The sequence below is a fragment of the Anser anser genome (assembly GCF_964211835.1).
Source record: "Anser anser genome assembly, chromosome: 16".
Classification (NCBI taxonomy): Eukaryota; Metazoa; Chordata; class Aves; order Anseriformes; family Anatidae; genus Anser; species Anser anser.
Window position 1 is genome coordinate 2205012 of NC_139737.1, and position 25122 is coordinate 2230133.

The 25122-nt window shown below is 52.5% G+C and overlaps 1 protein-coding gene and 1 long non-coding RNA gene across 6 annotated transcripts in view; both read left to right on the forward strand.

The window, feature by feature from the left end:
* The window catches only part of LOC310882515 (uncharacterized protein), a 46824-nt gene extending 37337 nt beyond the window's left edge, over positions 1–9487 (forward strand). For all 5 annotated transcript variants that reach the window (XM_083801378.1, XM_083801377.1, XM_083801381.1 and 2 more), the window contains one exon: positions 7706–9487. The gene's annotated coding sequence lies outside the window, so the exon portion shown is untranslated. The remainder of the gene's footprint in view (positions 1–7705) is intronic.
* A 4240-nt stretch (positions 9488–13727) lies between these two features.
* LOC310882518 lies at positions 13728–24818 on the forward strand. Its single transcript, XR_014572997.1, has 3 exons — positions 13728–13787; positions 16076–16185; positions 16553–24818. It is a non-coding gene; the product is annotated as an uncharacterized lncRNA (long non-coding RNA).
* The last annotated feature ends 304 nt before the right edge of the window (positions 24819–25122 follow it).

A 25122-nucleotide genomic window follows, 5' to 3' on the forward strand; every position in this document is an offset into this window, starting at 1 on the left:
CTCGTTGGCCTTCAGAGCCCCGAGGTGGGGGGTGATGCTCGGGATGGAGGATGCACGTGTGGCACCGAGGTACAGGAGCCAAAGCCCTTGAGGTGATGCCTGAGCAGCTGAGGTTTGTGGGCTTTTGAGGTACACTTGGTTTTTGGCTGCTGTATGTCTGGCTGCAGCCTTGGCATTGCACTGCTAGAAAGATGATAAATGTATCTGTTAAATACCATTTTTGGGAAACTTTGGAAATACACTGCTGGGGTGTTATCCTGGCTGGGAGCAAGCACACTTGGAGCTCTTTGGCCCTGTGAACCACATCCCTCTATCATAAATCACAACTTGATTTTTGAACCTCTTTTCCCTATCTTTCCCGGGGCACTTGCACTGTGTTTTCCCCCAGGGCCGTCTCCTTCTCTTAGAAAGCAGCTAAACCAATCTCTTCACAAGTCGACCAGGGTTTCTCAGCATTTCTGTGGCTGATGAAGAGGAAGGGTTGGCAAATTGAGCCAAGCACCACAGAAAGCTCTGCTGTCCCGCGAGCTCTGCCCGCAGCATCGTGGTGCAAATCCCTGCAGCCCACGTTGGCTCCGCCGCTGTGGCCACCTCGCTGCCGACACTGCAGCGATGCTCGCTGCAATTAGAAGTTGATTTTCTCTATTCAACAGGAAAAAAAAAATAATCTGAGTTTATTTTCTTCCCTCTGGTTGCTACGGTAACTATTTTGTCAGGCTGTTGGTTTGGGTGTTTGAATGAGGGAAGGTTTAATTTTGCTTCAGCAAATTAGCCCATTCCTTTGAGTGCGATTTCCTCCAGTGGAAAATTCCTGCTGCAGCTTCCCATCGCTTCAGAGAGCATCCGTTCTGAAGATTGCATCTCTCTGGTTTCCACTCGAAGCGTGAAATGTTTCCTTTGTCCCTTTACTTGATGGGCTGCAAAGCATCTTTTTTTTTTCTTCTGAAGACTTCTCTCCAGGCTTGTACCCTGATGCTTATTTAAAACCACAGTCACTTCTGAAATGAGTCTTAATGATTTAAAAAAAAAAAAAAGCACATGCTGAAAGTGAGTGGATTGCATGGAGGCCTGCTCTGAAGTCTGAGGATATCAGTGAAAAATGATGTCTGCAGGAATTTGCTGCTTCACCCAAACCAAACTTGCCTCTGCTCAGCGCCGGGTGATGGTTAACCTCGCTGGCAGCGTAGGACTGCAAAGGGTTTCTAGGTGCAATTACTTTGCTATAGCAGCTCTTACTAAACTGATCAAGAACTATGTCAAAGTAGTGGTTTTCTTTCTTTCCTTATTTTTCATCTTGCTTGTGGGTCCTCTTTTCAGACTCTTCTTGGAATTTAATTGTTCTGAAGCTCAGAAGCAGTGTTAGTCTCCTGCTGAAGTGAGTTCACAGCCGGTTTGCGTCCATTTCTTTAACTGGGCTGTAGGGGGGCAGCCCCACTCCAGAGAGGAAGAAATTGCCTGTTTCTGAACAGCTCAGGAAAGAATCTGAAAACCCGATGTTAAAAAAACATCGATGTGAAAACCCGGCAAAATCCCCCCTTCAGTTCTGGAAGTGTGTTTCTGCTTTATCACAACCATTCTTGCTCACTTAAGTGCTTGCATTTTCTTTCCCAGTTTAAATCTCCCTTAGGTTTTAGACCGGGAAACCTCAGCAAAGACACAAACCCAGCCCTCCTGCCCCTCTCCCCTCTCCCCCCGGTTGCAGAGCCCCAGCATCGCTTGGTGCAGCCGATGAGCGGGAGCGCCCTGCCACCTTGTGGGGTGCCACCGCCACGTCCCGGCCTTACTGCTGCGGAGAAATCCTACAGAAAGTTCCAAAAAAAATAAAAAAGAAAAAGTGAGCGAATAGAAATCATTGCTAAAAGTCCTTACACGGCCGCTCTAGGATGATGGGGAATATGCCCGATGCTGAAAAGCTGCAATTTTAGTGCAACTTTTGGGGAGAAATATGTTCTTAATGCCTGCAGTGCTCTTCCTTGATGGTTTTTTAGTATGTGCAGGTCTATGGGGATGTGAGAGGGATCGGTGCTTGATGTCTTGGGGTGCTCACTGTTTTTGGGAGGCAGCTGTTGGTACGGGGGGGTACCTGTGTGCTGGCCTGGGGCTCACGCTGCCCGTGGGCAGGTCTGGCAGCTCCCCGCCTCCGTCTCCCGCTGCTCCTGCTCCAACGGCAGAGGCAAAAATCAGCGAGAGGTCCTGCTGTGAAATGGGACAAGGGTGGCAGCGGGTGCCGCTGCGTCCCAGCGTGATCCTGCCCTGGGAATGCTGAACCACAAGTGGGAGAAGATGGGGGACGTGGTCCTGTGCGTAAATCTGGATGTAAGGGTGGAAAGAGAGAGAGGATGGGGAGTCCCACGCTTGGGTCTTTCACTGGGGGAAAGGAGAAGGTGGGGAAGGATGCTCACATGAGCAGCAGGTGGCTGCTGGGGGGGCGGCTGGAAGCCAGGTTTTACCCCCCCCCCTCCTGCAGCATGGCAGGGGCTGCTTTCAACGAGTGAGGTTTTGGTGGTGGGCTCTGCCACCGCGTGGCCCCGGGGCTGCCACCGAGGAGCTCCTGCTGCAGCGCCGCCTGCGAGCACCAATTAGCATTAATGCTCAGATTGCCTTTTTGAGCCTTGAAAAGACGACTAAAGGGGAATGAGCTAGTAGGGCTGCTGAGATCCGCTAATTGGCACTTCCTTCCCTCGCCCATATGCTCGCTTCCAGAGCGACAGCGCTTTGGACACCGATATAATTGAATTGTCAAGCGGCAGGAGCTACGTGGCCGTGCACGGCTCAGCCCTTTGGTCAGTGATTTGCTGCGTTTCCTTGCGCCGGTGTGCTTCTGGCTCCAGGCTGCACAGATGTGGTGGGCTCTCCATCGCTGCTCGCCCCGAGCGTCAGTGCTGTGGTCCTGTGAAGGACAGGTGGATGCCCAGCCACCAGGAGGAGCTGGGACAGGCATGCGTGGCATGCAGTGTTGGTGCAAGGAAGTTTTATTTCGAGGTTCAGGTCACCATTGTGCATTCGGATCCTGTGCTTAATCACTGGGTCTGCTCTTCCCTTTGAAACTCTGACATCTCATGCTGCTGCAAGACGGGGGGACCCTGGCTAGGGGGGGTGGAGGTTCAGAGCAGGGACGACTGGTAGCTCAGCGTGGTTTGCCTTCTGGCTTTGTGTATAAATACTCTTCTCCCAAGTTGTTTTACTCTAAACATCTGCTCAAACAGTTGTATTTAAGGTGTGTGTCTCTGAGAACATTAAAGATAGTTTTGCCTCATAAATGTCACATTCAGGAAAGCAGGAGAGTTCTTCCTTGAAGCCGCCCCCAGCCCTGTAAACAAATTCTTAAAATCACACGTGCACCACCTAAATCAGGGCCTGAAAGACTTTCATTTTCAGTGAGTGTGCAGAATGTGTCCCTTGGCAGGCTGATGGAGAGGGGTGAGCTGGAGCTCCCTGTGTGCATAGCACTGTCACAGGGGCATCGTCAGAGATGTCAAATTCCAGCAACCCCCGTGCAGTCCCTCAGGCCTTGAAGATTTCTTTATCCAACACGGACTCTTCTTTTTTTTTTTTTGAGGGTCTGTCACGGAGATTTATGAATCTGATCTATTGGGCAGCAGCCAAGTACTCTGTGGTAATTATTCTGAGATAAAACTTTGTATTAGCTGCAGCCTGTCTGCTCTGGGTGTGACAGAGCTATTCTCCCATTTCTTCAAGTTTGCCACCTGGGAAGCTTTTTTCAGCAATAAATAGTCATGAGCTGCTATTCTGGATGCATGTGGTTGGTTTCAGAGCTGTGTGACAGGTTAAAAACAAATAAAAATAACATTTCGTCTCAAAGAACGTGTTTCTGATCTCTGCTACCTTGCACGCCTACGGGACTTGCTGGAGAATAAACTCCTACAGGCTTGATTTTCCTTAAAAGAATACAGCTGCTAGCTTGGGAAGAAAGAAAGCTGCTCTGATTTTTTTTGTTTAGGTGGTTGCTATTGTTTGCTCCTTTGGAAAGGGATGAGTCACCACCTGAAATCGCTGTGTTCTCAGAAAATGTTCCAATTGACTAAAAAGTCAACAAAATTAATTTCCAACCAACTACAGACAATTTGTGGTATCAAATCTAATTTCTGACAGCACAGAATAAAATAACATTTTTTTTCCCCCCATCTAACCAGAAAATTCCTTGTAATTCATGAAGGAAATAAAGCAAACAAGAGAGCTTGAGCTAACACCACCAAACTGTAGGATAAGCTGCAGGATTATCCTCTAGGTATTGATCTCGGGAAAAAGAGGAGCAGCTGCAGAATCCTCCCAGGGCAAAATAATTGTGTCTGAAAGCTTGTTTGCCAACTGATCTGTATCCAGAGCAAAGGAATTATTTTGCCCTTTTTTTTTTTTGGGGGGGGGGGGGGGGGGGGGGGGAATGTCAAACATGATAATTTAGTTTGCAGCACTTTGCGATGCTGGGAAAGCCTTGCAGCACGCTGAGCTCTGCCTACCTGCGCGTGGGTGAAAGATAGCTGGTTTCACCCCGAAACAAAGTGTTTTTATAGCCCTTGGAAAAGCCGCGCTGTCCTGTTCCTCACTTGGCTTTTTCTTGGAGGGAAATGGGTTTGCTCAGCAGGATCTTTCTGGCGCTGGTGGATAAGGCAGTGCGCACCCCTCTGCTCTCCTCTTGTGCTGGTGCAGAGGGGAAGGTCCTGTCCCCATGGCGGGGACAGCAGCGTGGTGCTGGGCTGGCAGCCTGGAGGATGCTCAGGGGTCTGGTTCTGGGCTCGGAGGAGCTGGGGCAGAGCAGGGGTGGGTGACGCTGGGTGCTGTTGTGCTGAGTTTTGGGCTGGGGCTGGGAACCTGGCGCTTTACGTTGCGGAATCAAAGCGAGGAGATGAGGAGGGGGGCTGCGAGCGGGGGCGGCCGAGGAAGGCCGTGCATCTGGGGGAGATGTTGTGTGCTCCCTTTGTGCCTTCCAACAAACCTGGCTCTGTTACGGCCCCGGGGCTGGAGGAAGACGGGGCAGGAAGGAATATTGCCTGTCCTCGATGTGTGGGTGCCACAAAGCCTGCATTGAGGGAGGGGGCGGACTGAGATGGTCCTTTCTGTCCTTGGAAACCTTCCCGAGCAAGTCCGAGGTGCTTTGGAGCTGTCTTTGCTTGCTGAGGGATTCGTTTATGGAGCCTGACCTCATTTCCCCCTGCACACACCAGTGTGTGTTCTCTCCGCTTTATTAATCTGAAGGCGTTATCGCTCGCATTTGTTTGAACAAGTTCCCCACAGATCTTCCCCAGGCGGGTCTGTGCTACTCTCCTTCCTCTTGTGCTCCAAAAATAAACCAGCTCAAAATTAACTTTGGGGTTGGTCGTTACCGTTCCCCCCAGATGTCCCTCGGACCCTCTCTGAGCACCGTGCCTCCAGCCCTGTGGCACTAATCCTGTTGCCTGCAGCTGGGCTTGTCGCAGTTCTTACCCAGGAGTAAAAGCTACGAGCCCTTAGGGGAGGGTGAATGTGCATCTTAACCATGCAGAGGAAGCCAAGGACGGGCAAAACAGAGTTTCCTGAGAGCACACCATGAAGCAAACCATCTTCTATCCTCCCCTGCAGTGAAAGCTGTGTGTGGTGCCCGAGGAGGTGCAGGCTCGGGGATTCTCCCATTGTCCACCAGAGGATTTGTGTGGGACACAGCAGAGCTCCCTTCTCCCAGGCTTGTGGGGAAATCTTCTGCTGGGGACATGGGAGATCACGCTGGGGTGTTGGGTCCAGGCCAAGCTGAATGTCAGCGTGAGCTTTGCACCTGCAGGATGGAGCCTGGCACAGCTCAGGGGTCAGGCAGCAAGGAGCTGAGTTCTGCCGATAAGCGTGGGCATCACCAGTAAGGGAGAGAGAAAAACTGCTGCAAGGGCAGGGGGAAGACCCTTTGAAAGCTGATGCAATACAGAAATGGGAGTAAAACATCATTGCAGGCGCAGTCAGGTATTTGGAAACTGTTTCGGAGACCATACGCGGTGAAGTTATTCCCACCCTTTCTGCATCCCCTCGCATCAGTAGATGGCAGCAGGTTCCCGGCTGCTGCCGGAGGAGCCTTTGCTCGGAAGAGCCGGAGCAGTTCTCTGCAGCTCTGCCTTTCTCTTGCCTGCTTCTCTCCCTTTTCTTCTCGGCCCAGCCTCCCGGCACGACCCGAGCTGTAGGTGGCAGCAGGAAAAAGATTTTCCTATTTCTTTGTGACTCCTGCTCTGGCTAGTATTTTTCTGCTAATGGCCGCTGTCTGGTGGAGCCCGTTGGCTCCGATGCTTCTGGTCGGTGCAAAGCCCTGCCTTGGCTTCAGGCCAGCCCGCGGCCTGTGCCGAAACCTGCACAGGATTTTCCGTGTGTGCTCCAGCTCCGAGCGAGGAGGCTCTAAGCCTCCGCGGGGAGCGGAGAGGGGATGCCGCCACCGAACTTCCCATCGGAGCAGTCCCAAAGTTTGGTCCCAGGCTGCTGCATCACGGCCAGGAGAAAAACGTGGCTGCTGCCTCCCGTGAAACAGAGGAGTCGAAACAGTGATCGGGCTGGCTGGGAGCTCGTGGCACCTCCATCCCTGAAGGATCCCAGAACTCGGCTGGGCAGGGCTCGGCCACCCTGCGTTAGCTTTGAGCTCAGCCCTGCTCAGACCAGGGCTTGGACCAGGGACCTCCAGAGTTTGCTGTGTTTGCCAGCCTGGTCTTTGACTTTCTGGTCTGCAAGTGCTAATTGTACCCCTCCGGGTCAATGTAATGAGGTTTTAGGTGCCTTTAGCCAATTACACAGTCTATTAACACTTCGAGCAGGGATGGGTGAGCCTTCAGAAGCACTGTCCTGGCCCTTTGCCACCTTGCAAATAACCATCAGGGTGTCCCAGGTGTGTTAGCAGGACCCTGGGGCCACATGTATCTCCCAGATCAAGCCACACTGAGGCTTTCTAAAGTGTTTTCTGAGGCTCTGTTTGGTGATTTGGTTTAGAGCTTCCCTCTTAGTTGATTTGTCAGTTGTTTAGCGAGCTGATGTCCCAAGGAACACGTCATTTTAAGTATATATTACTCAGTGGAGGAGGAAATTTTGATGTAATACCTCCTGGCTATGAAGAAAAATCAAGATTAAGGAAAATCATAGAAAAAGATTGCTCAAAATAAGAGCCACTAACTCCCAGAGTAACTCGCGAGGACAGAATATTCAGGCTACTTCATGTGCCATAAATCGCGTGGGGAATTCTTATGCTTTAACTCAGTAGCCTCTTGATTTAAACCCGCTTCTCTCTCCAGCTTCCCATAATTAGAGTAGAGCTCTCAGCGCGTCCTGAGCCACCTGCAGCGCCTGTTCCCAGTAAAAGGGCCCCCAGATGCTGGGCACCTCTGGGCACGGGGCCCTGCAGCTCCAGGGCCGCTGTTGCAGGGCTGCTGCTCCCCGCTCTCGCCCCCTGCTCTCGCACCGCGGCTCCCTTTGTGGCGCCGGGAAGGGATCCAGAGCAGCTGTGCTGGGACCCGTCAATCTCAAACTGCAAAGTCATAAGGAGGGAAAATAATCATCGTAGTAATAATAATAATAAAGTCATCAACTTGTCTTAGCCTCCAACAGAGGAAAAAAAAAAAAAGGGGTTTGGTTGGAGGTTTGCATCGGTTATAATTTTCTCCGAGCTGATTTCTCCCTGCGATGCCACCATACAGCCCGTAAGCGATACTCGAGCAAAATCTCCTCTGACATTCATCTCTGTTTACAGAGCTCATCCAAAAACAAGAGGCCTTTTCTTCACTTGATTCAGCATCACCACCGCTCGGTTGCCAAGGCACCAGCCTTTGATTCCTGCACTCTGGCTCTAACCACAGTGCCTGAGTGCTCCTGCCCGTGTCCCGGCACTGGCCTGCGGCCGAGCCTTGTGGTGTCCCCATGGTGCAGAGCCATCTCCACCACCAAGCCGTGGTGGGCTCCTTCCAGGGCCTGACACCAGGACCTGCCTTCCAGCTTGGTTCACCAAGGGCAAAAAAGGGAAAAGTGTGGGGCAAAATAATGTTTTGCAGCTCTGCGTATGGGGCTGCTCAACCCGAATCTCTGCTGGTCTCCTTGCTGAACTGAAAGCAGTGGTCAAGAAGCCCCTGAAGCGATGGTGATGCCACCTTAGACCAGCTGGGAGCAAAGCCGAGGTTGTTGCTCTCTCTCCTGCCTGCTCACTGCCTCTCCCACATCTCCACTGCCTTCACCAGCTGATGTGCGTCTGTCTCAAATACCCCAAAATGCCTCAAATAAAAACAAAGTCATTTCTAGCTGCTGAAGCCACTGCCCCGAGTCAACCATCTTCCCTCCCGAGACACCTGTCCATATATTGCTGCTAAAGCTTCCGACATAAACAACTCCAAATTCAAACTTTATTGGTGGAAAAAGATGTTTCTGCTTTTCGGTTTTACCATCAGAAAAGAAACACCTCCTAAACTGAGGGAACGGAGCGGAGAGAAGCGAGCCGCGAAGGCAATGGGCAGTGCATCCTGATGCCTTTAAGTCACTAGATGAAGTTCATTTCTCCTTGTCTGAACAAGGCTGGACTCTTTGCATTTTCATGGTAAATTTGTTTACCGAGCCGTTGTTGAAATTCTGGAAGCAGAGAAAATGCATTTGCTCCATAACCTTTCCGGATCTGACAAGTCCTATAAAATCTATTAAAGCCTTTAATGAAATCCCCGCTCAGAGCCAGCTCCCATGAATGAATGTGGAATCGGAATTTAAATTAAAATGTTGTTTTTGTAGTCTGTGGGCTTTAGCCTTGACAGAAATTAAAGGGACAGTTCACGTTTGGGGGTGTGCAGCCTTCTCCCTTTAGTTTTGAGCCTCCACGAGCCGTCTCTCCGTGCCGAGGGTGGGTGTTTGGATCTCCTCTCGCTCAGAGTGACTCAGCTGCAAGAACCAAACCCCGTACGCTGCGTAATTACGATTAGAAAAGACTGAGTTGGTTAAGAGGCAGAACTGGCCTTTAAATGGGACGTGGATCTCTCGTTAGCAAACAGAGGGGTGCTGCGAGCACCCTGCCTCGTCCCTGTCCCTGCCGCCGGCCTGTGGGGACACTTGCAAGGCTGCAAGGAGCCTGGTGTAAGTCCATGGGATGTGCTTGGCTTTGCACACCCATGGCTTTAATTTCCCTATGTAAATACGGAGCTGCGCGTGCAGGGGGTGTGCAAGCAATTAGGTGTTTTGATCGTTTCTGCACAGAGCAAAGCGACAAATCCCCAGCGAAATGTGGGTGTCTGAGACTAAAACAAGGGGTGTCCTCTGCCTTGCACGCCACTGCTGTGCCCCTGGGGGCCCCAACTCCTTGCAAATTTGCTGGACTTCCTGGTTTTGGCTTCCCGTGGACAGATGCCACTGTCTGTCCCCACTGCCTCTTTGGGTGCCCGTGTATCTGGATGTGTGTTTTCCAACAAAGAAAGTGACAAAGTCTACATGTCTTTCCCTACACAGGTTTGCCTCTTTCTGGCACATTTTGGTTTTACTTTTTTGCTCACAATTGCATCTTTCCTAAGCACCAAAGGGCTTTTCAGCTGCTTGTTCCCTTCCTTTCCATCACCTTGCTTCTGTTTGCCCTCGGGTTTCCTTGCAGAACTCACGCTGCAAAGCAAAGCTTTGGGGTCTGCCCCTTCATTTCCCAGTCTAGGCACAGAGCGGGCTCGAGCAGCCCTTCTGGAGAGGGTTCGGGGACGCTGCCTTACTCCACGTTACCCCCGTGAAATATTAAATTCCTGCCCAGCCCAAAGGCAAATAAAAGCCACCGACAGCAGGGAACGGGTGGCTGCTTCCAGCACTGCGTCCACCCCCAAACCCCACTGTGTTCGATATCAGGCTGCACGGGCTCAGCGCAGGATATGAACTATTATGAACTGTGCATTACAAGAAGGGCTGCAGATCACAAGTAACTGCATAATAAACACATGTAAACAGCCGTTTGGTTCATGGCTGATAAACTTTCATAGTTCGTTTTATCTCCGTGTGTGCAGAGGAAGGAGGGCTGGGGAATCAGGATGCTGCCGGCCAGCCGTGGACCAGCGCTCGCCCCTCTGCCCTGCCAGAGATTTGGGTGCGATCCTGACCCTTGCACCCATTTTTTCCATGCACCAGCTCCTCCTCTGCCTCCAAAGCAGGGCAGGAGACCGAGGGCAAGGGATGCTTCTGGTACACTTAATACTGCAGAAGCTTAATTTCTCTGCAAGCAATAGAGCAGCAGCTCCTCTCCCAAGGACGGCAAGCAACTGCTGCTTGAAATAAAATCTCTCTGGGGCAGGAGGAGGGTGAGAACACCCATGGGCAAGGGGATTTTCCTCGGCTTCATCGGCAGCTCCACTCCTGCAGCAGGGCCGGGGTGGGAGGAGCAGCTCCAGACGGGAGCATCCTGGAAGGCAGGTGAAGGCACGAGGCTGTTCTCAGCGCAGGAAAGCAGGGAAACTCATTAATGTAACACGAAGGGAAACGGAAAATGCCTCAATTTGTTGGCAAAATGGCAGGAGGAGGGAAGGAAATGCTCTTTCCATGTCAACACGTTGCTGGAAGGATGACGAAAAGTTTGTTTTGTCTTGGTGGCTGTCGAGCCTCTGCATTTTTCTCCTCTTTCCTTTTTCCTTTAGCTCAGGTTATTACAAAGCGATCCATGCTGTTCCTAAGAAAAATATCATTAAGTTTCATTTTGAAAATGTCAAAACAAAATGTTTTGGCATTTCTGAAGTGAAACATTTCATTAAAAATGCTGCATCTGAGTGTTTTGACATTTTTTAAATTCACTCTCCTCCTCCTCCCATTTTTTTTTTCAACCTAAATTTGTTAATATTTTTAGTCCTTCTGAAACTTAATTTCCCAGCAAACATATTAGTAGCTCAAAAATAAATAAATTCCTGCCTTGTGTATTTTGAAAGCTGCGAGCAGTGGGAAACCTGGGCAGCTGGGGTTGCCACTGGTTTGCAACCCCCATTGCCATTTCCACGGTGCAAAGGTGTGTGCGACGTGTTGCGTCGTAGCAAGAACTTTATTCAATCGCTGTTCACTTAGGGTCGTACTGCCAAGAATTTCCCAAATGTGAAGGTGAAGCAGAGCGGGGCTGGGAGCAGGGCGACTCGCTGCTGGCATCTCAAACCCTCCTGGCGTGCCCTGGGCACGGCGAGCTCCAGCAGCAGCGCGCCGCCGATGCTCGCAGGCTGCTCAGATCCTGGCCGGCTCAGAGACGATCAAAAGCTGCCTTTGAAGGGTTTGGTTGCTTTTTGTGCGGCCGAGGGAATAGCTCGCAGGGCACGTTGCTTGTGGCGGAGCGCGATAGTCGCCTACAAAGGCTCGAGGTGTTTGTCAAAGGGGCTTGGGAAGCCTCTGAAGCTGAGAGATGCTTTCAGGAGGAGAGCGGCTGCAGACGGGGGTGACAATAAGGAAGTTTTGCTGCTGCAAAGCGAGGTCTGAGCCCAGATCCAGGCTGGATCCTGCCTGCCCTGAGCGTGCCGGGGCTCGGGCTCCATTTTTGCCGGTCCCTGCTTAGCTTGTTGCCGTTCCAAAGGTTTAGATGAAGTACGTGAGGTGAAGAGATTAAATCCGTGAGCATCCATTTCCAAGAAAAGATATCCCATAGACTTCTAAATGTTTGTTTGGAGGCTGTTCCAGGACTTCAGGAAGCCCTCTAGGCTGCCTCAGCAGTATGAAATATCAGCAATAATCCTAATCTGCTAATGAAAGATCCAGTTGGTTTTAATCCAGCTAAGCCGGTTATCTCCAGGCCTGTGGCTGCCGGGGAAGCTGCGGGCGCTGTGGCTGGCGTGAGACCTGCGGTCCCAGTGCTCCGCTGTCGGCATCCCGGGCGGGCAGAGCACTGGCCCAGGACCTCCTCTAAAGTCTGCCTGCTTGCAACTCCACCTAGACAAATGGCAAACCTCTTCTTGGGTTGGAAAAGAACTATTTTTCCTCTCTTTTTCTGCAGCTGTATGTTTAATTTCCGCATGGCGGGATTGGATCTGGGTCTAGACGCTGCAGAGATTTCTGATTGTGCCCCACTTTGCTCCTTCAGGGGATGCTGACACGTTCGATGCTGAATTCTCCCAGCAAGCAGAAGCTTATATTTGCAGTGAGATAACCAGTTTACAGTAGTGGTCTCCAGCTGAAACCCTCCCAGACATGAGATGCTGGTGAGATTTACAGGGGCAAGCTCAGGAGTGGGGACAGATCCAGGCTTGGACAACCTGAAAGGTGGGTTCAGCCAAAGGAAAAGGCAGAAAACTGCCCCTTTTCTCCTCATCCTTCAAGTGGATGCACTTCTTGAACAACTACGGTCATTTTCCAGCCTCTTTGGTGCCTACCTGTGTTCTCGGGGCCGTGACGCCCTCGTCCTGCATCGCCCTGCCCCGACCTCCAGCTCGCCGCTGCTCCTCGGGGCCCTCCGCTTCTCCCCTCCAAACAAACATCAGGAAAAAAGGCCGGAAAGGAGGCGGTGGTTCAGGAACATAAAGTCCCACAAAGAAAATTATCTGCCTTTCATATTTTTTTTTTTTTTGAAAGCTGCTGGGTTGCAAAGGAGGTTTCTGTTGATTGCAGTTTCAGCCTCTGATTATGCAGTAATGGAAGCATCAGAACTCACCGAGCTTCCTTCCTCAATTTGACTTTGCCCTTCATCCCGTGGTTTTAGGCTAAGGAGAAAATGGTCATTTGGAAGAGGAAGGGGGAAAAAAAACATTGTCTCGTTCATCTCCCTTAAAGTCACAGCTCTTTATTTGCCATTCCTGTTTTCCAGCCTGGCCCTTTTAAGAATCAATTAGCTGCTGCCTTATACACGAAGAAGAAAACCTTTTACAGAGAAACTTTTCCCCAGGCTGAAAAGTACTTTTTTGTCTCTCCTAAAGGAAGAGTAAAGGCCAGGTTGTTCCTCAAAGCAGGAATTCCCAGGCAAAAAGCTGCCAAATGCAGGAAGGAGATGGAAAGTAACAGGGAAGTCCAGCAGGCTGCCGGGCTGGGGCTGTACTGGACTTTCTCCCATCAGAAACCACTGGGAAAAGGAAAACACCTCTTACAGAGGGAGGTTTGGGGGTTGAGATGATTTTTTCCATCCTCTCCCTTTCACCATGTCCATTTTTTAATAGTTGGGATTGCCCAAGAGAGGACCGAACAGCTGAAACCACTGCTTTATGCTTATTCTTTTTGGGGCAAAAGTGCGGTCTTTATTTCCAAGCTTTATAATACATACCCAGATGCACGAGGGCTTACAGACATTTGCGTAAATAAGGCTGATCAAAAATTCACAAACCAGGGACAAAATAACCACAAAATCCAATTTCAGGGCATGGTGGCTAGGCAAAGCCTGGCACGTCAGGGTGCTGGAGCTGCCGAGGGTGCCCACTCCCGGGGGCAAGTCAAAGCCTTGCCCATCCTCACACCCCTGGTACATGGTCCCCGCTCTGCCCAGGGCTCAGCATCATGGCCAGCGGTGAAACCCCACGCCTGCCCCTCTCACAGGGCTCAGCTCTTCTCTTTTCACTCTTTTTTTTTTTTTTTAACTCCAATCTGTTTGCACTTCTCCCCCCTCCCCGCTGCCATCCCTTAGGCCTTCTGGGGAAAGAAAGAAACAGCCTTTCTGTTTTTAATCAACCTAATTAGTGTATCTTTAATACAATTAGAGGGAAATTTTACCGCTCCCCCCCCCCGCCTCCCCATGTATCAATTAAAGGCCCACAGTTGCGGGGTAAATTTCTAATCCATTTAGGACCGTCTCCCCCCCCCCCCCCCCCCGCCCTCCTCCCGCCTGGCAGAGTGTTGCTTCCTCCTCCGTTTTCTTTAGGAGCCTGTTCAAACAGCACATTGTAAGGAGTAAATAAATTACTCTCTGCCCCCGTGCCCTCTCCTGCGCGGCAGCCGGCCCCGTTCCAGGCAGCTGCCCCGATTGTACACCCGGGCGCTGGGGGAAGGGGCGCGCACAAAGCCGGGGCTGCGGGGCTGCACGCTCCGGGTCGGGGGGGTCGCGCTGTTCATCCCTCCTTTCTTCTATTCTTCGCTGCCGTCCTCCCTTCTTCCGCAGCTTTTAAGAAAAATCTAGCAGTCTCTGAGGGGTTTCGGGACGGTTCGCTTCGGTTTCGGGGGGTTCGGGGGTTGTTTTTTGTGCTATGCGGGGTTTTATTCCTGCTGAGGTCCCAGGTGGGTTTTTCTCCCTTACGGGGTCTCGGTGGGGTGGTGGTGGTTAGGGCCCTACTGTTGTGCTCACGGCTTTTGCCCTGGGATGCTGCGTGGGGAGCTGGCACCCCATTGCGACCCCGTGCACCCCGTTGCCTCCCCATGCACCCCACTGCCTCCGCATACACCCCACTGTCTCCCCATGCACCGTGGTGATACCCCTACAAAATCACCCTGGGCTTACCCAAAGCAGGAGGCAGCTGTCTGGCCCCAGTCTAGGCCCTACGGGCAGCCTGGGCTCAGCACCAGCAGGCCCAATCCTGCCTGATGCTCCGTGAGAGCAGCTTGGGCGGCACAAGGTACCAGCTGGAGGGACAGCACCCAAGTATCAACACTGTTTTCTCAGGCTTCGGGGTTGTTTTGTGTTTTTTCTTGACATGCAGTAAAGACAGACGGCTTCAGGGCCCGCACAACCTGACGGAGTTTTCCTGCTGGGTGCTGGAGGCAGACGGGCGATGCTTCCCTGTGCTGCCTTCCTCCCCGCCTGGCCCACAACTACACGGGCCTGCCTTTATGGATCACCGAGTCCCCGCGCTTTTTAATGAACCTGCGTTTAATGCTTGACTTCTCTGTGTCACGTTTAATTACAGCCGCTGTAACTTCCTCATTGGTGGGCTTGAAATAATATCTAAGTGCTTCTGAGCTTCAGAGCCTTGTTATTCTTCTATAATTAGAGTTTTAAAGCTGGTGAGGGCCATCTCTATAAAATAGGCAGCTGTATTTCCTATGCACTCCTCAGCTTTCCCAAAGAAGGGAAGGAGATGCTGTTGTCCTAACTCTTGTAGGATTAGATGGAAGGGAAGGTGGGCCCGGGCTGCAAGAGGTGCCAGCTGTGCTCTGTGGCTTGACGACAGTGGAGCATCTTGCCGAGCACTTCAAAATCAGATATCACCAAGGATTAGATATAAAAAAGTTCCTGGGTTTGTCTGAAAGGGGAATGTGGGATTTCTTTTGCTTCAGGTTGAGTTTGCTTTGTTTTATCCCTGAATATTCCCTGTTTCCCCAAGAAGGGCTGAGATCGGGAGGATTTGGGGTCCTTGCTTCACGTGCCCTCTGTTTGGTGACCCCCTGGGAAAGGGAGACAAAACCGAGATGGAGACGGGGTGAGGACAGGCCAGGGCGACTGCTCTTTGAAGCCTGAGGTGAAGACGGCAGCCAACTCACCAACAAGTGGCCTTTTAGGATCTGCCAAGTCGGGAGAGAAGGGGGCTTTGAGAGGGCAGAGAGCAGCCCATTGACAGCACATCTGCACGCCCAGCGGAGCAGCAGCGAGTGTTCCCTCCTCTCAATCTCCCTCTCTATACTTGCTGCCTTTTCAGGAAAGGTTTTTTTATTCTGGTGAAAGCCAAGGGATTGATGTCTCTTCCTCAGCTGGTGCCCGGCTACCTGTGCCGCAGGGCAGCTGCAGCGGGAGAGCGGGCACGCAGCACCCAGCTGCTGGGTTTGTGCCTTTGTGGGGACCCTGTCCTGGCTCTGCGGGGGCACTCGGGGACTTCCCAGCTGGGGGACGGCTCCTGCGGTGTGTGGGGGGTGTTTTTCTGCGGGTGGTTTGCAGGGGGCTGCATGCCAATGCTGTGCCCCAAGCAGCGGCACTGCAGGAGCCGGTGCCACCATCAGAGGCAAGGTGAGAAGAGCAGTAACATTTCTAGTTTGTATTAAATTTGTGCACTGCTAAATTCCCTAAATCTGCAAGGTCTTACTGCCCCAAACTGGGGATAAAAAGCTGCAACATGTGGCAGGTACTGAGCCAGTGATGGGGAATGGTCCTGCCTGGCTCGGCTCTGGGCACACACGAGGCTCCAGCCCCATGACAGCCCAGATGGGACAAAAACCTGGGACAGAACTGAGCTGGAGGCATGATTCTGGGCTCACAGGGGGCTGGGGAAGGAGGAGAGAGGACCCAAATACAGCATTCCCCCAGGTGCTTAGGACCGTTCCCTCATTCTTTGGAGATACAGTCCTTGGAGGAAAGCAGCGTCCCTAAATCGGGATGAGTTGGAACACGCGGGGACGAAGCACCTGGTTTACACTGTAAGTAGGTGTACTGGGATTCGGGATGTTTGGAGACAACACCCCTGCTCTGGCAGAGCCCAGGCTGAGCCCACGGAGGGGAACTCAGCCGCTCAGTGCCAAAGCCTGGGCAGCCCGCTTGTGCCGAGCATTAGGAGGGCTTTTTCCGGAGAGGAGGGGATGGCGGGGAGTGACAGTCTCTGAATTGCAATTTGAAACGTTTACAGCCCAGTCAATCCTAATTCATTATTAGCTGTAATTGTCTCAAAGAAAGTGTCCACTGTTATGTAAAATGCAGTCCCAGATGCTCCTAATGGTTCAGGCTCTCTGATTGCTGTAATTTGCAAAGCTTTTGCCTTTTTTTTTTTTTTTTTCCCTCCCTCTGTAGTTATGATGTGCCTTTTATGAGCCAGCGAGGAAGAAAGAGAAAAGCACGCCATTAGAGGAAAATAATAATGTTGTACCTGAAAGGCCATTAGTGAGGCTCGTATGAAAGTATGCATCTGGTCTGTGCCAAGCCTGGCCTGGGATGAGGGACCTCGCAGGGACACGCAGGGATGGGGACACACGAGGAGAGGGGACGCAGCCCAGGCGTGCAGCCCAAAGCTGATCTGGGCATCAGGACACATAAATAGCCAGCGTGCTTCACAATTAATTTTCACAATTAGATGCGGGCTCTGTGTGGATGAGAAATTTAGCTGGCAAATGTAACGGGTTTGATCTTGCTGGTGATGGGTTTTGTCTTTTTTTTTTTTTTTGGACATGAAGGAAATATCTCCTTCCCAATTCCATCTTCTGATGTTGCTCTGTATGAAGGCAAATCTGCAGGGATAACAAAGCTGTGCAGTCCGGGGCATTTCCAAGCCCTAATTGCTTGCTGTCTCCCACCTCCACCTCTGTTTTCAAGTCCTGTGTCTGTTTTACCCTGTCTGTGTCAATCCTGTCACCAGGAGCTTCTTAAGTCCATAATATCAACCTAATTCAAGGCAGGCGTTACGTGATGAGGCAGGTCTCAGCCCCCGCTGTGTGCAGAGGAGAGAAAGGAAGGTTGGTTCGGTACTGCCGTCACACCTCGGCCACGGCTGAGGTCCCGTGGGACGAGGCAGTCTTCGCACCGAGTTTCTCAGTGCTTGGAGGAGCCGCTCCAGACCCAAGACTGGGAATGGACGAAGAGGCCCTTTTAGTGCTTTTGGGGGTTCTTTTAAGCAAAAAAAAACCACCCTCCACTCAAACGCATTGTGAAAGGGACTGGAGGACGTGAAAGCTGAGATTAAATACAGTGCCTGGCAGATGCTGCGTCCGTAAATTATCCGGGAGTGAAATACTCCATGAACCGTGCTGGGGTTTCCGCGTTTCCAGGGCCAGGCTCGGAGGAGCAGCACGATGGAGGAGCAAAGGCCAAGGGGAAGGAGCCCCGTGGAGGCTGAGGGGTCGGGGGGGAGCTGCCCCTTCCCCTCTGCAGCCCTGCTCCCCCTCCGCATCCCTCTGCCTGTGACCCTGGGGTGCTGCTTCCCACCAGCCAGCCCTGCCCCGGCCCCCCAGGACCCGCTGCCCCCCAACAGCCTTTGTCCGGGGAAGATTGAGAGGGCTGATTTAGTGGGGCGGCCGCCTTACCCTTCACCTCCGAGGAGGGTGGTCCTCCGGGGTCATTGCCGGGGGCACGCGGGGCGGCGAGTGACGTTATTGTCCACCCGGGAGCCTCTGGATGGGTTTTTAGCAGGGCAGAAAGGCCGGCAGCATCCGTCGCTGTCCCCTGCGTCTCGCAGCACCCATCCCCATCCCCTGCATCTCACGGCCCCTTGGATCCTGCAGCACCCGGCCCAGCCCCGTGCCCGTCTGCTCCTGTCCCAGTGCTGGAGGTTGGAAATAGAGGAGGGAATTCTTATTTACAGGAAGGATTTCACGTGTTAACTCAGGAGCCCTGGGCTGTGGGTCCAGCTCTGGCAATTGGCAATAGGCGTGGGCTTGGAAGCATCAATTAGGCTCTTGAGCCAGGGTTTCCTCATTAGCACAAGGTCTTTAATTACCCCGACCTGATGCTGTGGGGGTGCTGAGGTTGGCTAACCAAACACATACAGCTTTTGAAGGGAAGCTTGGCTCTGTGTTGAGTGAAAACCCCTTTCCACAGCCAAACTGATGCTGTTTGGGGATTTAGGGGAGCATGGTGCTGCCCGTCCCTGTGAGGGGTCGGGGTGGAGGTGCTGAGCAGCCAGCCCAGCCCAGGTGCCCCACACAGTGCTGGAGCAGGGAATGGGGCCGAGCTGCCCCCGTTGCCTCCAGCAGCCGTGGCTCCTGCGGCCGTGCTGGTGCCGGCCGTGGTGCGGCTGCAGTCGCCAGCCCCGGCAGGAGCGGGGAGGAAGCGGTGGCAGCAGACAGACAGACAGACAGACAGACTGCCGGCATCAGGCAGGGCTGCTTGGTGGCCGGGGGGGCAATCCGGACAGACAGCATTGCTTTGTGAGCCTCCCAAATGCTGCTTTTGGGTGAGGAGAAACACCCCAAACTCCCCAAATCAGAGCTGCAAAACGGGCACCGCAGTGGTGAGCACCGTGGTCACCGAACCCAAAGCAGCCTTTCTTGTTTGATTTTCTTTTTTCCTTCTTCCATCTCAATTAACTCTCTTTATTATTTCATCACGGAAATTGTTTGTGCCTTTAACGAACGGGAGGAACATTTGCAAATGCCTTTTTGTCTGAAGGCAAAGCTGCTTGGTGTTACTGAACTTCAAGGGATCGTTCCCTGTTTCCGCTCCTCTCCCTTTCTCTGCTGAGGCAGAACGTAGCGTAACTTAAAAGTCAGTGATTCAGACTGCAATTATAACCTAAAAGCACAAATAAAAGATAAGCTGGCATCCTACTGTTCCCCATTTGCATCTGTGTCACATGGGATGAAGGGAAAAATAAAATCTGCTTTTATAAAACGTTGAGCCAGAGAATCTCATCCAGCAGAAAGGAGAAAATAAACAGATCCCCCGAGGCAGCGGCCGTTTGAGTTGCAAATGACAACTCCGTTGGAAAACGGGACCCCCCCCTTGCTCCCCGAGAGCAGTTTGTGCCCAGGGCAGATGCTGGCCGGGCACCGAGCCCTGCCAGGAGCCCACTGCTGTGTCCTGCTCATCCCGCCAGCCCTGCACACCCTGTGCTGGGGGCTCCCATCATGTCCGAAAACCCGCGGCGAGGCAGGGGGGGTCTCAGCCTGCCAGCCCCTGTCTGATGGCTCCTTGGGGCCAGTGCCTCCGACGCCGCTCTCTTTTTTGGGGATCAATGCCTCATTTCAGCGTCAGCAGGGATTTCTGCTGCTCTGGACTTGGTAGATTGAAAAATCAGCTCCCATGGCGTTGTGGGTTCCTCTATTTGCAGAGGGGGCTGGCTAATCACTTGGGCCCTGTAAACACTTTGTGATGAAAATAGATAGGTTTTGGAGCCAATAGGATTTTTTTTGGAATATGATGTGTTTCTAACAGGAAAAAAAGTTCAGGAAGAAGGCTGGGAGAGTGAAGAAAACCCAAGCTATCTTACCCAGGAGGCTGCACTTTGTGTCTCCTGGCAGGTCTCCTCCCAGCCAGCGCTGCCCGGCTGGACACAAGGAGCCACATCGGTCCAGAAAGCATTCGAGCCTGGTTTCCCAACCTCAGCTCTGTCCTGTGCCATCTCCTGCTCCCCAGAGACCTTCCCTGGTGCTTTATAAAAGCAGGTTGCATTTTTTTTCTGGCCCTATCCAAGACCCCTCGGTGAATGGGGACACACTGGGGGCTCACGGCAGACGGTGGCTGTGGGATGGGCGATCTTGGGCTCATTCTCTGGAATCCTGCAGTGCCCTCGCTGACATTTCCCCATGCCCAAGCCCTGCAGTGTGGGCAATGTTGGGGCTGCTTCCAGCCCGGCCGGCCCTGGGAAGCATCGCAGCTGTGCCGGAGCTGCTCCGAACAAAGTGTTCCCCCCTGGTGCCAGCGGCCCACGATTTGCATACAGATGCGTGGGGAATCCTGGCGGGCCCTGGCGTCGAGGGGGATGGAGGCAATGGCATGGGCAAAGAGGTGAGGCTGGCCAGCCTGCAGCCCCCAAAATCTCCAGGCTAGGGGGGGCCCAGGTGGCCAGACAAAGGCCATCAGCCAGGCTGTCCCCACAGTCCCTGCAGTGGGGTGAGGGATGTTCCCTGCCATGCAGCACCATCCTGCCCTGTCTGTCTGTCTGCCTCTTCTCCCTTTTCTGATGCTTCTCTCGTTCCTCCTCTCACCCTCTTTATCAGCCTGTTCTCCTGCTTTTCCCTACCTGCAGGTGTTCTTGAAGAGCGGGGGTAATGCTTTAAAATGATGCTTTGATGCTGCTCACCTGCTGCCCGGCAGCTTCGTGTGCTCCCTAGTATCTTGCCTGGAGCACAAACCATCCAACCATGCCAAGGGCATGAAACCCTCACACCTCAAGTGTTCAAAAAGCAGCAGATTTTGCAGGCTAAGGAGGGATGAGAAAACCATCAGCAAGGGGGAAAAGCATCAACCTGTGATGCATGCATCAAAGGAACCCAAACAGCAGCCTGGTGTGGCCCATAAACAGTCCATTCGCTTTATTTTAGAGAAAAGTTATCCATCAAACACGCTTGAAGAGCAATTAAACAGGGGGAAGCTGCGAGTGGCCGTGGAGGGTCCTTGGGCAGAGGAGAGGGTAAATTTGTCAAACCTGGAGGCTGTGCACGTAGCGAGCTGAGGCTGCACGTGGAGGAAACACTGAAACCATCGCCCACTTTCTGCTGCTGGGGCTCATTGCAACCCATCAACAGCCCAAATTTTGAAGGCTGTCCTTTACCAGGGAGGCAAAGCATAGACCCGCAGCACCGTGCCTTGGCTGGGAGCTCAGCGCCCCCCTCTCCTACCCCCACGGCATTAACGAGAACAAAACCCCCACGACACAGAGGTGCTGGAAGTGGCGCGGCTCCCTCGCCGTCCTTGTCGCTCCCGGTAGCAAAAATCACCCCCAGCATCCCAAATGCGTGGCCTCGGCGAGCGGCGAACGGGGTCCGTTCATCACGTGGCTCCTCGAGAGGTGCTCGCCTGGTGAATGGCCTTGGCATACATTAAGCGAATCAACCGCGGCATTGTTCGCATCCTTCAGCCGCTCTGCTCAGCTGACCCGTTCAATAACTGTTTGTTTGCACAGATTTCCCCGCACAAGTGCAACAAGCTGATCCCTGGATCTGAGCAGATGTGTTTGGAGTAGGCTCTCTCTCCTCGCTTCCTTCCCATCAAGGTGTATTGTTGTGGCTTTTGAGAGCTCCAGCTCTCGCCCGCGTGACTCATTCAGGCAAAATTTCCGTGCTGTTTACAGGGACCCTCGAGGGCTTCCAGGAGTGCTTTACCTCTTCCGTGGCTGTATTTTGTGCCTCAGACTAACCCCAAACTTCCCCTTGAGAGGTCTCTCTCTCTGTTTTATCACAGCATTTCCGCACCTGAGAGGACAGAGGATGCAGCAGGGCACCGGAAAGCTGCGCAGCCACTGCCTGGAGCTGCAGTTGTATCAGGGCATTGCATTAATGCGGTTAGACCCCATTTAAACCAATATGCAAGGGCAGACCCTTGCAAGCACCTTCGTTTCAGGAACCCCATTTTTTTTTTTCAGACACAGATCTGGAGGATTTGCACAAAGATAGCACTTTCCCATTTGAAAAACTGAGAGGGTTTGGCTTGTAAATTGTCTGATTTGCAGCTCGCGCTGTTTGCACCTCATGTCCTCTGCCCAGAAGTAGCAAAGCGCTGTGTAAATGTCATGAATTCAGGCTGAGCAGGCACAATCTCTCCTTGACGCGGAGACCAAGTGGCTCAAAGGGGCACGGAAAAACAGTCTTCGGCAGTAAAAGTGAAAGGATGTCCCCAGGTATTTTAAGAATGTGGGAAATCGGGCATGGAGTAGGGGCACGTTCTGCGAAACAAAGAAACGTTGGCAAGCTCTGGAGCGTGTGATGCTGCTGCCTGGAATCAAAGTCAGCTCGAGGTTAGCTAAATATACAGCAGGCACATTCTGGGGGACTGTGGGTGCCAAGACCCAGTAAGCTATTAAAAGTTCTGGAGATTTAAAATCCTTTTTCCCATTGATGTATCACATGAATCACAAATACCCTCAAACGAGCCATTTGTGCGTCTCCCTCCAGACGGAGCTGACAGGGGGATAAAGCAAACGCATGCAAATATTATTTCAGGGCAGGCTGAGATTGGATGGGGTGACAGAGAGAAAAGTTAAACATAGCAGCATATTTATTTCTGCATATTTTCGTCAGCTTTCTGCTGGCAGCGAGAGACTAAACTTCGGAGGAGCCTGACCTCCGGCTTATCCGCGGGAAGACGTGTGCTCGCCTTCTCGGAGTCACCATCTGTGAGCGAGATTTTGGGGAGCGAGGATGCTCGGCAGGGAGACGGCTGCATCAGCCCGGCACGGAGAGGGACCACTCGGACCCTCAATTCCTCAGCATCCTCCCAGCCCTGCCCCTGCATTTAGCACCGCGACGAGTTTCTGCTTGACAGGGGGGCTCCCAGTTTTCCTTTCTCTTCCCCACCAACCCTCCGGCCCAGCTCGAGGGTCTTACACCCCCTGCGATCAGCCCGCCGGGTCCATTTGCTTTTGTCTCCCATTAATTGCTCGCTACTTTTCCCTGCCCGCTCCTCCCCCTTTTAAAGATAAATTTTAAAGCCGGAGCGGGGTGGAGAATGGCTGGGCCCGCTGTTAGTTTTGACATTCGCCCCGGTGACAGCTGGACCTTGCAAGGCTGGGGCCGTTCGCACACAAAGCCTATTAGCTGTGCCCACTCACTTAATGAGCCCTGAAGTCTGGAAGGAAAATTTCCTCCCAGAAGTGTGGCAGAGCCCTTTGTCATTGTAAGCAGGGGCTGCTCGCTGGGCGCTGCCGTGCCTTTCTCCTTCCTGCCACCGTGGCTTTTCTATTTACTCAGCAAACAAAAGCGAGGCCGTGTCAGCGTGCGAGGAGGAAAATGCACCCAGCGCCTGGGGCTCGCACGCATGCACGCACACGCGCGCCCGCCCACAGACCTCGGCCGGGCCCCCCCCGCGCACACGCGCAAGCTGTAGGACGGGAGGGGAGCCATATAGGAGCCATAGGATCCGCTCCTATAGGAACGTGCTGTATGGACACCTGCACCGGGTCAGGGCAGCGATGGGAAGCAGAGCAGGATGCCTCCCCCCGTGCCCGTTACCTGGCCACAGGGATCCGGGGCTGCAGAGATTCCTGCATTAGCCACAAAGTCTCGTCTGATGGATTTTTTTTTCCCTCCATGAAATTCTCCGGTTGTTTTTTGAATTTGCTTTTTTTTTTTTTCCTTGTGCAAGGAGATTCCTTCCTGCTAATCATCCTGCAAAGGAATATCTCCTTTTGCCTCTTCCGAACTTGCAGCCTGCCCAGGTTTGATGCCCAGCAAGGCCCCAGCATGCCCCAGTTTATTCCCATTTACAACAGGAGTCGCTTCCCAACAGAATAACACCAGAAGTGCCCATAAACCATTTTACAAATGGAAACCCTTGTTCATGGGGTCTATTAGCAATATACAAGCAAAGAACAAGGAAAGAAGACGAACATTTCCCTAGGCATGGCCCAGGGCTCGCAGACTGCCCCCCCATGGGGCTCGGGTGGCTGCCCACTGGACACGGACACCGAGGGCAGACAAAGCAACCAGGATGCAAGCTTCCAAATACAAGTCATTATTTAAATGGGAAGATGAAACCCCGAGCTCTAGTGATTTGTGACGCAACCTTCGGTGCCGACCAGGTGTAAATAGGATGAAGACTGCCCAGCCTTCATCCAGGCTGGGAAAGAGCCGAGGGGTGCGCTTTGTCCCTTCTGTGCCATGGGGCCGCCGAAGCCTAAGGAGCACTGAAATGTGCTGCTTCGAGAGAGTGCAGGGACAGGCTGAGGTTGCTGCAGACATCCCAGCCTGCGCAGCAGCAATTTGCTTTTCTGGTCCGAGTGGCAGAGGCTGACGTGAGAGCTGGACCTCCGAGGACAGCCTCGTGCCATGGCTTTCCCAGGCTGTCCCCAGCTAAAACTTCCAAGAGGCTTTAGAAAGGCAGCTCCCAGCCTGCGGCATCTCTTATCTCCCGGCACCCCTTCCCCCCGCTCCTTTTTGTTCCTTCTTCTCCAGGGATTTGCTCGCGAGTTTTTAAATATTTGCATATTTCAGTGCTTGCTTTCTGTTGGTAACCAAGGCTGTTTGGTAAAAGCTGAGACATTTTCTAAATGTAAGTCAGGCAAAAAATTGCCTTTTTTGTGTGCTTTGCAATTATCACAGCAAAATGATTCCTTTCTTCCTTCCACAGTCAGTAATTTATTTTTTAACAGAAAAAAAACTAAAACGTTACTTGAAGAATGCCGGGTTAATGCCGTTCTTGTTTTCCCTGTGAAGTTAAGCTGGCTTCGTGACTGAAGTGTTTGTCTTCAATTTGCAAAATTGCTTGTGGGTATGTCCCACTTTGGGCAGACACAAGAAGCATTCACAGGCAGGAAAAATCTCGGGTTCCAAATGGGTTCTTTAGGAACAAAGGGAGGGAAAAGACCAATTTTTACCCTGTGTTTTTAACTTGCTTTTACCAGTGTGTCTAATGTGCCTTTTCCTTGTTTGCTTCATAAATCCTGGGGCAGAAAAGTGACTGTCTCAGGAAGCACACGGGGGTTTTGGTCTCCAATCTCAGGAAACCCTTCTTGCTCCTGCAGGTCCTGGTGCTGACAGCAGCCCTTGAGTGTGAGGAGTCCGGCACCCGCCGGGGTGTCTGCACCTCCTGGGCTCCGCTCTGCTTGTGCAGAGGACAAGGGATGGAAAAGAGAGGAACATAATGAATGATGGTGATGAGAAGTCACTATGTCCCTCTGCTCCTACAAGCCACGACTGCCCTTTTTGTCCATTTGAGGTCCAGATGTCCAGCCCGTTCCAGGGATCAGGGAAGGAGATTTTCAGCTCTCATCT